Raw genomic sequence first — 16,727 nt, forward strand, 5'->3', positions numbered from 1 at the left:
ATATTTTCTCTTTTTGAAGAAATGCAAACCAAGACATAACAACCATTGCAAAAAGACCCCCCCCAAAAAAACAAAACTTTAATTGGAAATTCACTTGTTAATCATGTACTGTGGAGAACTTCTGTTTAACCCTGTTCAGGACTTTCATGTTGCCATACGTAAAAAGTCTTTCAGGGTCCATTCGACCCCAAGAAAGAATATGTGCAAAAAATCTGATGGTATTTATTGTAGACTTTTATACAATGTTAAATACATTTTCTGATAAGTTGATGTATTTTTGGTTCCAAATGCATGACAGATGTCCCTCTTTTAATATTTAACTAAAATCTTTAAAAAAAACAAAAACAAAAACAATACCTGCCACTTAAACCAAATGGCCTGGGGTGCAAAAGACCCCAACAGTCCCGAATAGGGTTAAACATACAGTCACACAACTGTTAATATACTAACATTTCTCAGAGTGTAACGCTACTTCACTGTTCCCACTTGGGATGATGGCAAAGTCGGAAAAGTCATCAGTGGAGCTTTTTCCATGAACTACTTAACATCAGCTGAGATGTCCGCTGCCCACCTGCAACATCGCAGTTACAGAAACTCAACTTAACGTTGTTCGTGCTTCTGTATCTGCGGTGTTTATTTGGGGCCTGCTAGATCTGTTAAGTAAGCATTAAAGTCAAACGTATTGAGCAACACATCCAACGGCTCGGCCTCCTCCCTGCCAGAGTTCAGCCGCTGTGTTGAAACGTTATTTCTCTGTGTGAGCACGTCTGACTCAATCTCAGTTTCCTATACACACACACTCTTGCAAGTTCCCTACTGTGTGTGAGTGTGTGTGTGTAGAGTCTTTATCTGAATGTATGCATGTGTGTTAAGAGTGTGTGTGTGTGTGTGTTGTTACTCTAAACAGAAATCCAGCTTCCTCACTTCTCTCTTCTGTGCTCAGTTGGCTGACCGCGGCTGTTGCTGCTCACTTCAGCACAGTCTCTCTCTCTCTCTCTCTCTCTCTCGCTCGCTCTCTCTCTCGCTCTCTCTCTTTCTGTCGTTCATTCCTATTCTTTGTCTCCATGACAACTGGTTGTCACAAAGACATCGTGCTCACCTGAGATCAGGAAGAAGGAAGTGCTCGGTCCTGCCCACGCCGAACTCTCGAAGGAATTCAAGTAAGCAAACACACAGACACACACTTTACACAATGTTGAATTAGAGGTGAATGCTGGAGGTCCGGACCGAGCGACTACGTGATGAAACAAGTCGGATATTTGTCCTGAAATGAAAGAGAGTAAAAGGGATTGAGTGGGGAAAGAGGTGCTCCGTAAAGACAGAGACTGAGGATACTTTGACAGTTTTGCTTTCAGTTCATCTTTAACAGAAGAGGGAACCTGTTTGTCTTATTAAAGCTTCCCTCTCAGCTGTCAGTCACGTCCGTGTCATCCGTCAGGCCGACAGTGAAACACAAGAACTCTGAGAGCGACCAAGCGAGTTGTTATTACTGAGAGGTGTCATTACAGAGGCAGCACCTACGTCAGAAGGGGCGAACGGTGGAGCATAAAGACAGCGTGTCATCATGACCTCAGGGGCGCATGTATTTGTGAATGAGTAAAAGGTTCGGTCTGAGCGCGATCATCGGTAATAAGCAAGCGGTGGATATGGCTGATCACGTGGGTGGTGGTGGGGAGGTGAGGTTCCTGGACTAGGTGTGCAGGAAACTCCTTTAGAGGAATGCTGCTCTGGCTGCTACGATTCAAGTCTGGCTGTTTTTTTTGTTTTTTTTTTACACACACACACATAGATTGGACAGGGCCACAAGAGGATAGCATTTCCCATCCGGAATGATAGCAGGGAGGGAGGGAGGGAGGGAGGCAGGGAGGAGGTGTGTTGGGGGTTTGGGCAGTCAGATTCTGGTTTGGTGAGTTTTAGGAGCAGCCAGTTGTGTGTACACCATACACAGATCTAGACAGAGAAAGAGACAGACGGAGGGAGATTTTTCTGACGGAAGAGGGGAGTTTGGAGCACAGTGAAGCAGCAGCAGCAGCACCTTAACGCTCAACATCATACGGCCTTGTACCTCGACCGCCGCGTCAGCTATGGTGTGCTGTAAGGAGGACAGATTTTTTTGTCTCTGTCGGGGTGTTCTCTGATGTGTTTCCTGGGATGATTAGGGTGTTACAACTTTTTCTTTTCTTTTCCCTCTCCCCCCCTTCTTCGTCTCTCGCCCTCCCTCTCTTCTGGGTTCTGAGGAATGTGGGGCTTATGTCAGTGAGAGTCAGGTACAGACTCACTAATTACCGCTGCCCTTCCTCCCTCCATCCCTCCCTTTCTCCCTCCCTCCCTCTCCAGCCTCTTTCCTTCAACTCCGTCACCTCCTGCACTCTCCTCCACTTCGAGACCTTGTGCGCTCCCTCCCCTCTTCTCCCGTCTCCTGCTGTTACGTCTACAAGTGCTGTCGTGACTGAGAGCGGAGGAGAGGACAAAACAGAGGATCTGAGTCAGAAAAAAAAAAAAAAAAAACACCAAAAGGAGAAGAGAAACTCTGACTTGTCCTCTCCCAGTGTGTGTGTGTGTCTGTGTGTGTGTGTGTGTGTGTGTGTTACAAGTGTCAGATCTCTTCTGATTGTGCTTTGGTTGGTTTGGGGGGGAACCTGTCATTGAAGACAGGAGGCGACTTGACAGCGAACAAGTGGCCAGAGAGAAGAACCTACCTGACAGGCAGCGTGAAGGAGGAGAGGATCAGGAAGGGAAGATGAGAAAGTGACGAGCTGGATCTTTGCTTTTGAATGGTGGCAGAAGAACCGACAGCAGCGACACGGTGACTCCACGTCTCATCGTCCCACAGGTTTGCTGGGAACTCATCATGTGTCTCCTCTTTCTCTTTCCATTCTGCCTGTCTCTTGTTTCAGTCTCAACATTTAACAGTTATTGCTGTAAGGGTAGTTGAGGGACGTGGTGTGTTTTCTCACCTGGAGGTTTGAGGGCGCGCACACACACACACACACACACACCCACACACACACACACACACACACACACACACACACACATACACACACACACACACAGTAGGTATCTGGAAGGACATTTCTTCAGCTGGTCCAGTGTTCAGACTGACCCAGCTGACTGCTGTAACCTTCACTGCAAGGTTACGGGACGAGGACTGGATGTTTATTTGTGTGGTGATGTGTGTGTGTGTGTGTGTGTGTGTGTGGGTGTCTTGTCTAGTCATCTTGTGTGTGTGTGTTTCAGAAACTGGTCGAGCAGGGCGCCAGCTAGCCTTGAGTGTCCTGTTGTTGTACAAACGAGATTTAGTTCCACGAGTGTATACGTGTGAGCGCTCTGTGTGTGTGTGTGCGTGTCAGTGTGCGATAGTTGACAGTCAAATGATTGATTTGAGAGCTGATGACTTGCTGATTCTACGATTAAACACAAAAATCTAATTTCTCCAGCTGTATGTTGCCGATTTCAAATGTTTTCAAAATATTCATCTGATGAACATTAAGGGTTAAATTGTGATGGGTGCTCTTCTGTGATTAGAGCTTAAATTTGTAGTTAAAGCTTTAAAAAGTACGGTATTTATGGTTAAAAAAAAAAAGAAAAAAAGTGCCATTTTCTTCCAATCATACACAATTCACAAAACTTACAAAATAAGGTGTGAGTTTGAAACCACAATGGAAACAGAATATGAACATCATGAAGTGGAGTGTTCTGATAGGCTGGTTGTGCTGGAATTTCAGTGACACGTTTCAGCAACTGGAACTGGAACTGGAACTTTCTGTTTCCTGACAATCACATGTAGATATCAAAGACAGTCAGTTGGACAGTCTGAGATCTGCAAAACATTCCTCTTTGAACGTGAATGTATTCGGAATTCTCATGTTTAAGACAAGAACCTTTTGATACAGTCACATTGTGGGGACCAAGCTTACTTTACTAAATCATTAAATGTGAAGGAGAAGATTTGGTTCAAGGTTAGGTTGGTTTAGGCTTAGTCAAGTAGTGGTCAGGTTCAGGGTGAGTCTTCAGGAGATGAATGTAAATGAATGTAATGCCCTCTGAAGTGATGGAAACAACATCATGTGTGGCTGTGACTGTCCTCCGGCTAAACAGAAGACAACATTGTAAACACTTAGTCAAGTCTCACACCAAAATGTGTAACACCTACATGGACCCACAGTGGAAAACACATTATTTTCACAATAACAGCCTGTAAATTTGTGAGATGTCTACATTGTTGGGGTCATTGTTGTGGCAGGTAGATAATAATGGCAGCTTTGTGGTCAGCAGTTGTACAGGTGTATTTTAACTCAAACCATGACCTTTCCCTAAAATCAACCAAATAGTTTTGTAGCGTAAATCAAAGCAAACTGTGCCTGTAAATGACGGAAAACAGAAAGCAAAAACGCAGCACAGTTTAACAGTAATACAAAAAAAAGGAATAGTCCAGGTGAAAGTCCAGTGGTTGCTGCCACCAGTGTTCCTCTAACCTGCTATTGCAGACTTTGTTTCTCTTTTTTGTGCAAACGAAAGTAACTTGTGAGTCATATGGCATGAAGGCAGGCCTATACAAAAGAATATGGGAAAAAAAATGAAGGCATTTCACAATTTTGGTCTTTATTGTGAAACTAATATGCTTTGTGCTGTGGACCAACATCGCTGTTACACATTTTGGTGAGAGACTGCACTGAAAAACATTTATATGTACCAGACAGAGATTTGTTTTCACAAGTCTGTCTGCACAAAACACACATATTACCATGACACAGCATTACTTCTATGCAATCTGTGCACACAAATACAAATGATCAGTGCTACTGATTGTTTGCTTGTAGAGCTGCAACAGAAACTCTGCAAAAGGAAGCACTTTTCCATCTTTAAAGTTCTTTGCCTGCAATCTAACAGTATAGTAGTGTGAAAAGTGGAGTCTGGGGGTGATCACTGTCATTCACTATTTCTTTTTGCAAGACTTACAGTGACTCTGTTGTTCATATTTGACAAGCTCAAAGTGAGAAGGATAATGATTTTGAAGGAAGTGTGTGTAATCTTGGTGAGTCTGTTTTTGTTAAAGATAGACGCCATTGTGGAAAAAAAACAAAATGGGGAATTGGACAACAGGATGGATTGAGTTGTGCTTTTATAAAGCCACAGAAGAAGCACAGAAGGTTTGAGGCAACAGACAAAGCTGTGAGGTTGAGTGTCTTTGACTTGAATGTTTTTGGACGGCCGCGATGTGTTCATTGAAACTTAGTTTATTGTCTAAGATGACTCCAAGATATTTGAAACTGCTGACCTGCTCGACTGGCTGTACACGGATGGAGGTGTGGTGCAGTCCGACGTGAGATGTGCTCTTTTGTTTTATCCACATTCAGGCGGAGGTAGATGTCAGAGCACCAGTGTGTGAAGTGAAAAAGTGTTGATACAGAGTTGCTGTCACTGACAGAATAAATACTTTGGCAGCTAAGGTGTGTGAAAGGGGTGTGTGCGTGCTGACGTGCTGGTTGGACCTGATGAAGCGATGACACATGACTTCTTCGCACTGCCTCATGCAAAACCGAAAATAGATACAAGTTACATAGCTACTTGTTATTCAAATGGGCCTTCAAGTCTGTCTATGTGTCGCTCCATCAGTAGCTGTGGCTCCATTACTGATTGTGAAAGTATGTTCAAGCAGTGAACCATTTTTCAAAATGATACTTATCTCTCGACTCACTGTATCACATTCCACTGCAGCAAAAGGAGCAGACAGTCATCTAAGATATGATTTTACATCTAGACTTTGTTTTTTCCAGTGCGACCTTAGTGGTGTCATGTTTTCAGTGTCTCTAGTTTCAAGAAAACAGGACAGATTCTTGAAAGAAAAGGTAGCAGGAAGAAAAATAAAATATCGCCTTTGTATTTTTAAAAGCAGAAGGCTGATAGGAAACTATTATTCAGCAAACCTCAAGCGTAAGGAAGAGAAACAGCTTCAACTGCATGAATTAGGCACACACACAAACACACACGTACTATATGGTCATGTCACATGACTGTCACATGATCATCTCATGCTCATGATGGGGAAGCACAGATTCAGTCTAGTGTGTATGTGACAAAGCTGTAAGCCTAATCCACCAACAGTGAAGCAGAAATGTAAAGCTGCAGACTAATGCAGTAGAGAGAGAGCGGAGAAGGGAACCTGTTAGCACTATTGTGTTGTTTATGAAACACCTGTAACAAGATCTGATCAGCCTCGCTCTCCTCTCTCTCCCTTTTCTTTCTGTTTGTCACAAACACACACATACCTGGAGAGCACAATGGCCACATTCTTCCCCTCCATCCAGCCCCCGCCTCCCTCTGTAGCTCCCCTCTGACCGGACCAAACACTGAGCAGCAGCAAGACGAAGGGAAGCTGGAACAGGAATAGGGTAGTAGAAAAAAGGAGGGTAACAGATGAAAAATATTGTTAATGGGCTCATTTGTACCAGCAGATGCATTTAGACGGAATGGTGTTTCCAGCTTGGCTCCCTTTGTAAGGCAACATAGGTGAAAAAAAAGCTTGAAAATGGGGAACAAGAAGGAAGGAAATACTAGCAAGATATTAGAGAAGTACCAAAAAAAAAATCAGAATTAAGTTCTGGGGAACATTATAACTGGGAATGGAATTTTTTGTCCTTCAAACTGAAAGACAAAATGTGTTTGGCAATGCCCGCCAGAACAACACACGAAAATACAGTCGTGATTGGGTAATCCGACCCTTGACAATCCGAAAACCTTGCTATACGACAGTTTTTAGGAAAAATGAATGGAACCCATTGAAAATAGCCTTAACATATGGACAGCCTTGGATTCCGACCCGATGTGACATTTTATGTCACAAATGAGGATAACGGCGTATTATCTGACTTAACAATCCGACAGATTGGCTACATTCAGATGGCAGGACTTGATGCTCAATTCTGATTTTTTTGTGAAATCAGATTTTTTGACAGTTTGTTCACATTTCTAATTTAATGTGACTTGTATGCGATCTGTTGTGTGAACTTCATATGACCCAATTGTGTCCCGCATGCGCAGAAGAAGACACAACAATGTCACACGCAGCGAGCTTGCTCAGTGTTTACGGAACTAAACACGGATGGTAACGGTGGAGCGTATCCGCCATTACCCTGCAGCCACCGATGGTGGAAACAGAACTGTGATCACAATTCTAAACTGGCATGTGCGTTCCGGCCATTTCCACCCCGTCGGAGCGCACCCCTGGGGTGGAAGTGACTGGTCAATTCGACGTGAAATCCAGCGATGCGTAGTGTTCTAACAATACACTCGTTATTATAACAACTATAAACAATAAATATTAACAATAAATTACCCTTCAACCATCAAGCCCTCCTTGCATCTCGACCTCCGTCTTGACAATCCAACAGCCTTGCTTTCCGACATAAAAGAAGGTTTTAAATTTAGTGTCGGATTATCGAGTCACGACTGTACATTTCAATATGGTGTGTCTCAGGATAATATCGTTTGTGGGTGAATTCTCAAACCAATTGACTGTTGAAAACTACATCTACTTTACGAACAACAACGATGTAATCACAGTGCCCGCCAGCTTCAAAACAGCTTGTTTAGGGTAAGAAAAAGATCATAGTTTGGGTAATTAGTTAACCTTTGTAGTTATAGTTACACTCAATGGCAGGACACAAACGGCTGTCTCCCGTGTAAAATCTAGTGTTTTGTTGACCCAACCATCTACCCAAGCTCATCCATCTGTGGATTTTCAGTGTCACACTACGTCCTCCTTTGAGTCTGACGAACAATAGTTGCATTTCCTCGAACCAGATGAAGGCGAACAAAGAATAATGATCTGCTTTGATAAAAATTTTGGAAAAAAACAAAAAACAAAAGACCTTTGTGTTAAGGCTTAATAGACACAAAACAGATCTCCTTCACCACCACCTTCACCTCCCTTCATTTGTCATGTACAATCGTCGGAAAACTAAAAACTACTGCAGCAGATAAGACTGCTCCATTGGATAAAACTTGTGACGTCAGAACGTAGGAGGTTCATCCTCCTTTAAAATGACTTTCAACAGACCTTGGGGATGATAGAACAGCAAAGAACCAGTCAATCTTGGTGTGGTGTGACGTCATCTGCATTGAATCTAAAAGCACAATATGACGGACCAACTAATGGTCTCGACTCTACATACTGGAGGTTTTGTACCTGACAGCTGGTCATCACTACAGGAAGTGCTGCAAGTGCTCGTAGCTGAACTCTCCATCTTGATCTGTGAAGCGAGTTTCCTGTGACCAGTTTCAGAGCATCGCGATGAGAGACGAAATGTTATTTGTCTCGTTCTTCGTGTCGTGTACATGCACAGCAGGTCTTTACGGTGTCACACTTCTGCTTTTAACCAACCACAAGAGGTCCTCACTGGATAAACACAAGCAGGTTGGTTGACTGAATGACTGGAAAGGTCAGTTTTCTGGAGACAATTTGTCAGAATTTTGGAACACAAAGGAGGATTTATTGGATTTCGTTGTATTGCTCTCACAGCACTGAAAAATGTAAACTAAGGGAATTCAGCAGAACCATATTTGTCTAGAATCTTTTGGAACTCATGTTTATGTACCTCGACTCTGCAACAGCAAATTTTTTTGCAGAAAAAATCAGGCTGTCAGATTTTTTTTTTAAATCAGCATAACGAGAAAAGTTGAGTAAACTTATCTGCTAAATGTTTACTGACAACATATTAGTTTGTTTTCATAATAATAGCCAGACAATATTGGTTCTTATCTGCCAAAACATTATTAGACTTTCTACGAGTCTGCAGTGATTTGAAGCACAAGTAATGGCATGTTTATTTTATTAACTTTTAACTGGAACCATGAACTTGCCACAAAGTGCTTTTGTTACCTAAACCTAACCACATCTGTCCAAACCACCTCCCTAGTGTTCAGAAAATAAATCATAACATAATTATTAAAATGATTAGTGTAATTCAAGCCTGGTTTCTAGGAGACGGGACAGGACAGACCTCTGTCTAAGCTGTTTCCTTCAATAAACAGCAGATCCTATGAAAACCAGAGGTGATTATCCAGACTAACAAGGAGCCTATTACATGTCATCCTTTGATGCTTCGACCACACAAACACCGTGGGTTGGAGGTGGTAAACATCTGGATTAATTAAACCCTAACTGTCTGCGTCGATCGATTTCACAAGCTAAGTGGGGAAAAAGTGCTCTGTTGAGACGAGGCATTGTGCAACTGTCTTCCTTCTGAGAACGTGGCAGGACTGTTGAGTGTGTAAACAGGTGACATCCACTGGATCAACACTCCTCCTCCCCCGTTTTCCTCAGTCCCCTGCCTTCCGCTGTTCAACCTTTGACCCCTGCGTAACCCCTCCACCCCCCAGCGAGGTGACACCACTGAACCCTCCATCCTCTCCTCCTATCCTGCTCGCCTCCCTCCGTCCTCCAACTCGCTCGTACTCTAATGCTGTTATTATGCTTCATTTCACTGTGGGTTTCTTAATCCACCTTTGCATCCTTTCAGGTTATAGGATTGGGGACAGAGTGATTGTAAAAGACGGGTTTACGTCAGACAACAGGCTTTATTGATTCCAGTAGTTGTGCCTCTTGTCCACATTTGCAGCAAAACAATGGTCTCCTAATGTAAATTCAATGGAAGCGATGTGGGATCAAATTAATAGTACATAATTGTTTTGTTTTTTTTTACAAAGAAACTTCACTTGTAAATGCTTTAGAATAGAAATCCTTTATTGTCATTGCACAGCATACAACAAAAAGCAGCAATCCTGTCAGTGCAGTCATACAATCAACAATGTAAAAATATTGTAACATTGTACAAGTGTAACCTATCAAAACAGTGATATAGGTTATTGTTGCATTAGGATAACTTCTTTTGCAAGTTAAGAACACTGTAGAACTAGTACTCTATAAGAAAGCATATAGTTAGTACATACAAGGAGCTGTTGCATTTAAACATATGTGCTGCATAGAAGGAAGTGCAAATAATGTCGATTTTTTTCCCCCAGATTTTGCAGATTTAACAGTAAATTGCTGATAGAGACGCCAGCTCCAACAGTTATAAGTATCAACCACTCTATCATTATTAAAATAAACTTGGATTGAAAAAAGACAATGCAAATATATGCTTTAGCCTGTTCGCACACACACACACACACACACACCCACCGAGCATCCTGTTGCCTGTTCTCAAACAGACTCTTCTCTGCATACCTGTTGGTACACACAATGGGCCAGTTGTCTGGACAGCAGGCCAAGAGGCAAGGTGTGTGTGTGTATGCGCAGTGGGTGATTTGATTCTGGCAGGGAAGGCAAGCCAATGTGGATGGTGTTGAGGGGTGTGTGTTTGTGTGTGTGTGGGAGTGAGTAGGTCTGGGGGGACAGAAACTACACACTGCCTCGCATCGCATCTCATGATAAGGCCTGGCTTCACACACACACACACACACACACACACACACACACACACACACACACGCAGAGTCGTGTTTCCATCACTTCACAGGACATTGCACTGACTTACATTCATTTCCTGGAGACTTAACCACACTTGCCTAATCGTAACCCAAACATTAACCTTATTCCAACCTTTAACCACGTCTTCGTACGAAAATGCATTGATTAACCGTATAGGGGCTTGTTGGTTACAGGATGATGGGTAAACACACATTCGTCCCCACAACATAAGTAGTATGAGCACGCACACAGACACACACTGCCCCCCCACGCTGTGCCACAATGGAATGTTCCATGGGTTGAGTCTGACTGTGAGCTCATTCACAAAACTGACACAAAGTGGTCACATACACATTTTTACATGCAGACAATCATTGGTCTCTTGTCTGTCATTCGCACATCTTCCCTCTCTCTGACGTTCTCACTCTGGTTTTTAAGTAGCACAAGAGCAGGTGAGGAGGTGGATTCTAGTTTCTCAGGATGATTTCTTTTTACTCGCCATTAAGCCCCTGTTTCGGTGTGGTGTGCGTGACACTGTTTAGCAGTTTAGCTATTGTGTGTTTAGGGATCTGTATTTAGGGGCGTTAACTGGAGTTGACCAGCACTGAATTCCATCAGCTTTTCATTCAGCTCTTATCTGCCTGTTTTACCTTCCCTTCTCACTTTACTGATTGTTGTGTGCTTGTGTGTAGGTGTGTTACAGAACATTTTGTCTTTCCAGGAACTGAGGCATGGTAAAAAATTGCAGGTTTAAGATTGCCAGAAGATAAAATGTCTCTACAATGAACCAGTACGTACTTGGATATCAGTGACGATCCAGTTACAATGACTAGTCAATACTTTATAATATACACACAGGTAATTATAAATGAACAGTTCATTTGCAAAAACAGATAACTCCATTTTTGTAGATTTTCAGAAAACTTTTTTTTGTTTGCTTGAGATAATATCAATCAAACTGAAGTTGAGTGAATTTGACTCAGTAGAACTGACATGACAAAAATAGAAATAACTTAAGTTTGATTGATGTTATCTGAGTTAGACAATGGAAAAGCGGGTTTTCTGAAGGTTTGTCAAGCTGGGGTTATCTGTTTTTGCAAATAAACTCTTCAAACACTACACCATGAGTGATCATTCTGCCGTTTAATCTTGTGGCATTTCTTTTTTTTGCTCCTGTCACATTTTTACTCACTGTGGGCTCATTTTGACTGCAAAATAAAATCCTGCACCTTTTTAGAAACAGCACAACCGTGGCTGTTAGTAGAGGGTACTCAAAAATGTCTTTTGTGTTGTACAACAAAGTTAAAATGTCATAAATCATAAGAAAAAATTCATTTTCTCATCTATTTTACAAAAATTGAAAACAATAAAAACTGGAATCAATATGTCCAACATTTTTCCAGGTGCCCTCAGGTGTTATCAGTACTGGACAAATGTTGGCTCTACATGCCATAGATATTTTACTACTTCCATTTTTCTTCCATTTTAAAATTTGTGTCCATACGTCTCCTATTTGCTCTGCAGCTGGCAGTTCAACCCAGTTCAGCTAAAAGACCCCTAAACTTTTGTCATGTGACTGTTGGTCACAGCAGAACCACTGAGGGGTTTTTGGTTGTGCCGAGGAGAGCAGATTGTTTTTGCTCGTGTACACATAGATTTGATTTATTCCTTACGGATCCATTTCATCCAAGTCTCGAAAGTTCAAAATGTAATTTTTTATTATTTTTTTATAGTTTCTGGTTCTGACAAATTGTCTTATTTTGGTGATTTTGTTTAAAAAAAATAACATGCCTTTCCATCTTGCCTGCAGGTTTTGGGGTCAGGGAGTTAATATAAGAGGCGCACAACAGAGGATCAGTCAGTAGCTGTGATTGCACATTGTAATTGCATTCAGCTACAAATACAGCCCATTTATTGGAAATGTTATGAACATTTAGACTTGTTGCAAGCTGTCGAACAATTAGACGGTGGTTAAGGATTGCCTAATACACAGGATATATTGTTTTTAACAGCCACACTCAAAGAAGAGGTGAAAGTCCAACCATCATTGTGTTAAATTTGCTTCACTTGTAAAAAAAAAAAAAAGGCAGCTTGGAAAAGAAGTTCAAATGCTGCCTGTGACTTCATCTAAAAACACCTGTAATATTTAATATTAAGTGCATTGTGCGGATGAGGGTGAGTTTTATGCACTATGAAACAAATGTTCATGACTTGTCACAGCACTTTCTGTTAACAATCTCAACTTGTAACACATCACAGTTTATAAAATTACAGTTTTGACTGCACACGTGTCTGGGATAGTGCAAAAAACACGATTATTAAGTGTCTAAAATCTCCATTTAATGCTCAATGCATCAACAAGTAAAGTGTTTATTGCAAAAGTTGCCAGTATAAGAACAAAATCCAACATTTAGGGATCTTATAACGACAACTGTTGAGGCAAAAACACACCTAAATTATTCATTGCAATCATCCATTGTCGATCAAACTGTATGTGTGCTGTCTATAGTAAGTCCAGTAGGTGAAACGTACTGTAGTTAACGTTGAGTGGACAGTCGGATCATAACATCAGTGTTGACTTCTGAGTTATTTGCATAACTGTAGACTTATTTACAACCTGTCAGTGTGTCTGGACTGTTGGTTTGCTCTGATGAGTGCCTAACAATGTCGTCACATGTTGTCAACGAAGCCGCCATGTTGGATGTTATAATAATGCAACAATACAAAGCAAAAACCATATAAACAACTTTAGCACTAAAGGTTGTCCTGCACAACCATCCCATCAGATCGGCGCAGATTTTGGCAGGATCTCATCTATTCTGTTCTCGCATTTCATCCACATGCTGCTTCCACTCTGTCACATGATGGTTAGTGTTGTTTCCCAGTGTTGGGAAGAGAGGACAGTCATGCACGCTGACGTTACAGTGGTTATTGGCCAGATAATAAGTGGCTGTGGTGTGGTTAAAAGTCATAAGAATGACTCCGTCTCTGTTTCTGTGGTAAAGTTGTTGAGCCCCTTCAAATCTTTCCCTCACATCTCTCCTCCCTCCCTCTGTCTCTCCTTCCTTGTCTCCTTGACCTTGGCGGTGATTGTAGCACCTAAACACACAGCGCTGCTGCTCTGCCACTGGTTAGCGACAAGCCACATGACTGGAGCGTCAGCTGACCAAATTCTAGGCAAAAGGGGAAACTTCTTTCATCAGCATGGAAGAAAAAAAAAACGGACTTTAATGTCAGATCCTGTGTGTGTGTGTGTGTGTGTGTGTGCGTGTGCACAGTAGGAGGGCAGAAAGGCTCTCGTTTTGTGCTGAGTCATTTTGTTAATCATAAGTGGGACGCTGGGATTGGTTGACAATAGTTACAGGATGTGAGGTGAACCTTTGAATGAGGAAGTGTTACAAGAGAACAGAGCCAGACGTTTCCCTGTTGGCCCAGGTCTTACCAGCTCAGAGTTTTTAAGCAGAACAGCATTTTTTTCTCTTTGCACTGGACAGGTTTAATCCTGCTGTCTCTACACACATGCGCGCACTGAGTTAAAAATCTTGTGTATTCACATGCATGCAAGTGTGTGACACCCCGTGGTGAGAAGTTGATGAAAGGTCAGAAGAGGTCGAGGCCCTGTACTGATCTGTTTTTGAGTCTTTGCATTTCAACTTTTTCAAACTTTAGAACTCAAATGAAATGAAATGAAGTCAAATATATTTAGGTGCTCATGTTACCAGACAGGCAGCAACAAAATCCTGTGCAAAACTTCAAGATAGGAAAAAGCTAGTGAAATCAAATCTGTAAGTGAAAATAAATAAATTAATTAATTAACAAATCACAAAGCAAGCAAAACAGAAGAGCAACTTGTAAGCTCAATTTAAATAAATAAATATGAAACATAAACACAACATATAAATGTGTATTTTTCTTAAAAATATCAATGGAGGAGGGACATTTGATGTAAAGAGGAAGGCTGCTCTGAAGCAAATACGATTTTACACTAAAATTTACACAATAACGTACCATGCAGTTGCCAAATGCTGTGCAATGCAGCAATATATTTTATTGATTATTTTAGTTTTGAGAGATAGATTTAAATCAATGTTTTGTTCAGTTGCTCTTCAAATCACATTAACAGGTTTAGTTTCACTTTTTGTTGTGGTTTTAATTTTAGCTCTTGTAATATGATCTCTGAGAGGTTAGAGATAAGTTTTTCTATATACATGTTGTCCACATGAGGCAGTGCTCGATAAAAGTGTTGTTTTGGGGGTTTTTTTTGTTTGTTTGTTTACATTAGACCAGTAAACTAATTCGTTCAGCCATGTTTCTGTGGATGTTTGCTTCAGTTCATGAAAGGGCTTTAAACCAATATTTTATTTACATTTTTTCAACAATTTTAGATTCAGTAGAGTGCAGAAGTGAAAGAAACTAATACGTGGTCAAAGCAAAACACCAGGATCTCTTGAACACTTTTTTTCAAGAGCCACTCAGACACACACAAACCCAGATGCTCATATTTGAAGTGCCAGCTGCAAGTATTTTCATGAGAAACAGGCCCTCCGGCCGCCTCACGTGTCCTGCGGGGGTGACACACATGTCAGTCATATTTATGTTTCCATTAACAGTAGTGAAGAGCCTGACGTTTACATACAATACAATGAAATACAATACAATATACAATACAATACAATACCCATCCACTCCACCTGTGACATGGTTTCATTCAGTGTTTCCTCAAACATCTATGTTGACATTTGTTTAGCCGCTGATGATATTATGTTTGACTTTACACTTAAATCTCGCATATTCTTAAATGCAATGCTGGTATACGAGCTTTGTAGAAGATAATTAACAGTTTTGGTAATACTGGACATGTTTCATAGTGTGTATCAAACTGTAGGCAGCAGCTGTTGTAAACCATTTATATGTGAAAAATAAACAGTATTTTAAAAACAACATGACATACAGAATGAGATTAGTAATGAACAATAAGCATTAAAAATGAAACCTTTTTTAGAAGCAGCATTTTATAGAACACATAACACCGTGTTAACCTTGAACTGAGAAAAATCAGTTTACAGATATCTGTAAAAGCTGGCAGCAGTAAAACATTTATTGTGGTACCTGACTGCTCTGCAATCTCTTTTTGAGCATTTGCCAACATGCAGAGCAGCACGATGCATCTGCGACTCTGATATCAGCTCATTGTGGCTTTATAATGTATCAGTGTACATTAATGAGTGTTTTCAGTTTGACTCTGCAGACTTTAATGTCACCCATCCATCTCAGTGACCGTTGTAAAGCTGTTTGTGTACAATTTCTGACAGCACGTATCAGACCAGCAGGGCCAGTTTCTCCGTGTCTCTCCCCCAGTGACTCTTTTAACACTGACCTGCTTGCTATCTTCTCTGCTCTCTGCTGCGTTCAGTGCGTGACTTTATGGTGCTTTTATTGAATGCACGACATGGACTTTGTTTTGTAACTTCATTATAGACATCTTATTTATATCACTGACACAACCCCTTTTGTTGGATGTGCTTTTAAATTCTATTAACTATGTCTTCCTTTCTGGGTAATTGTTTTAACTCTCCAATGGCACATTTAGCTGTTACAGGAGGTGAATCTTTGTTTGGCTCTTCAGTAACAACCTACTATTGAGCATTTATGGGTAGTATATACGTATAAATGATTTATAAAAACACCATAAAGTAGCATATATAAAAACCCAAAGCTACAAACAAACTAAAAGAGAGTGGCCTGATAATTTAAAATAATAATAATAATTTAAAAAAAAAAAAACAAAGTTAAAATTGCAGCTCTGTTTACAATTTTAACACAAAGTAACATTTTGGGAGTGAAGATGGGCGACATCAACACACGTCTTATACTGTTTCATAAATGTAGGTGTTATGAGAATAATCCGGATCCGTATCTTTAAGGGATGACGTGAGCTATTCTGTGCAATAGGTTTGTAGAAACTCAGTGTTTCCATCTGTATAATAGACAACATCTGCTTAAGGCAATGTGCAACCTGGTGTTGATTTCTAAGTCAGAAGAAGACGTTTCTTAGCAACCACTATTTCTAGGTGAAGAGAAATCTGCACATCAAATGTAAGTAAAAAAAAAATCTCTGCAAAGCATTCAAAGGTGGTCCGGTTGTGGTTGGACTCTGTGTCTGGAATAGGTTTTTGACAGCCGTTCAAAATTTACAACCCAGAAGTTGCACAAAAACCAAAAAGCCACCATTCAGAAGAGCAACACGTCTCAC

The 16,727-nt window shown here is 41.0% G+C and overlaps 1 protein-coding gene across 7 annotated transcripts in view; it reads left to right on the top strand.

The window, feature by feature from the left end:
- The first annotated feature begins 857 nt into the window (after window positions 1-857).
- The window catches only part of rbm47 (RNA binding motif protein 47), a 35,760-nt gene continuing 19,890 nt past the window's right edge, over window positions 858-16,727 (top strand). For 2 of the 7 annotated variants that reach the window (XM_008286244.1, XM_008286245.1), the window contains exon 1: window positions 2,549-2,833. The gene's annotated coding sequence lies outside the window, so the exon portion shown is untranslated. Of the gene's footprint in view, window positions 1,161-1,927; window positions 2,095-2,548; window positions 2,834-16,727 lie in introns of those variants that run through there. The other 5 variants (XM_008286239.1, XM_008286246.1, XM_008286240.1 and 2 more) reach the window with 4 other exon arrangements.

This window comes from Stegastes partitus, unplaced genomic scaffold (genome assembly GCF_000690725.1).
Source record: "Stegastes partitus isolate 25-593 unplaced genomic scaffold, Stegastes_partitus-1.0.2 Scaffold444, whole genome shotgun sequence".
Taxonomy (NCBI): domain Eukaryota; kingdom Metazoa; phylum Chordata; class Actinopteri; family Pomacentridae; genus Stegastes; species Stegastes partitus.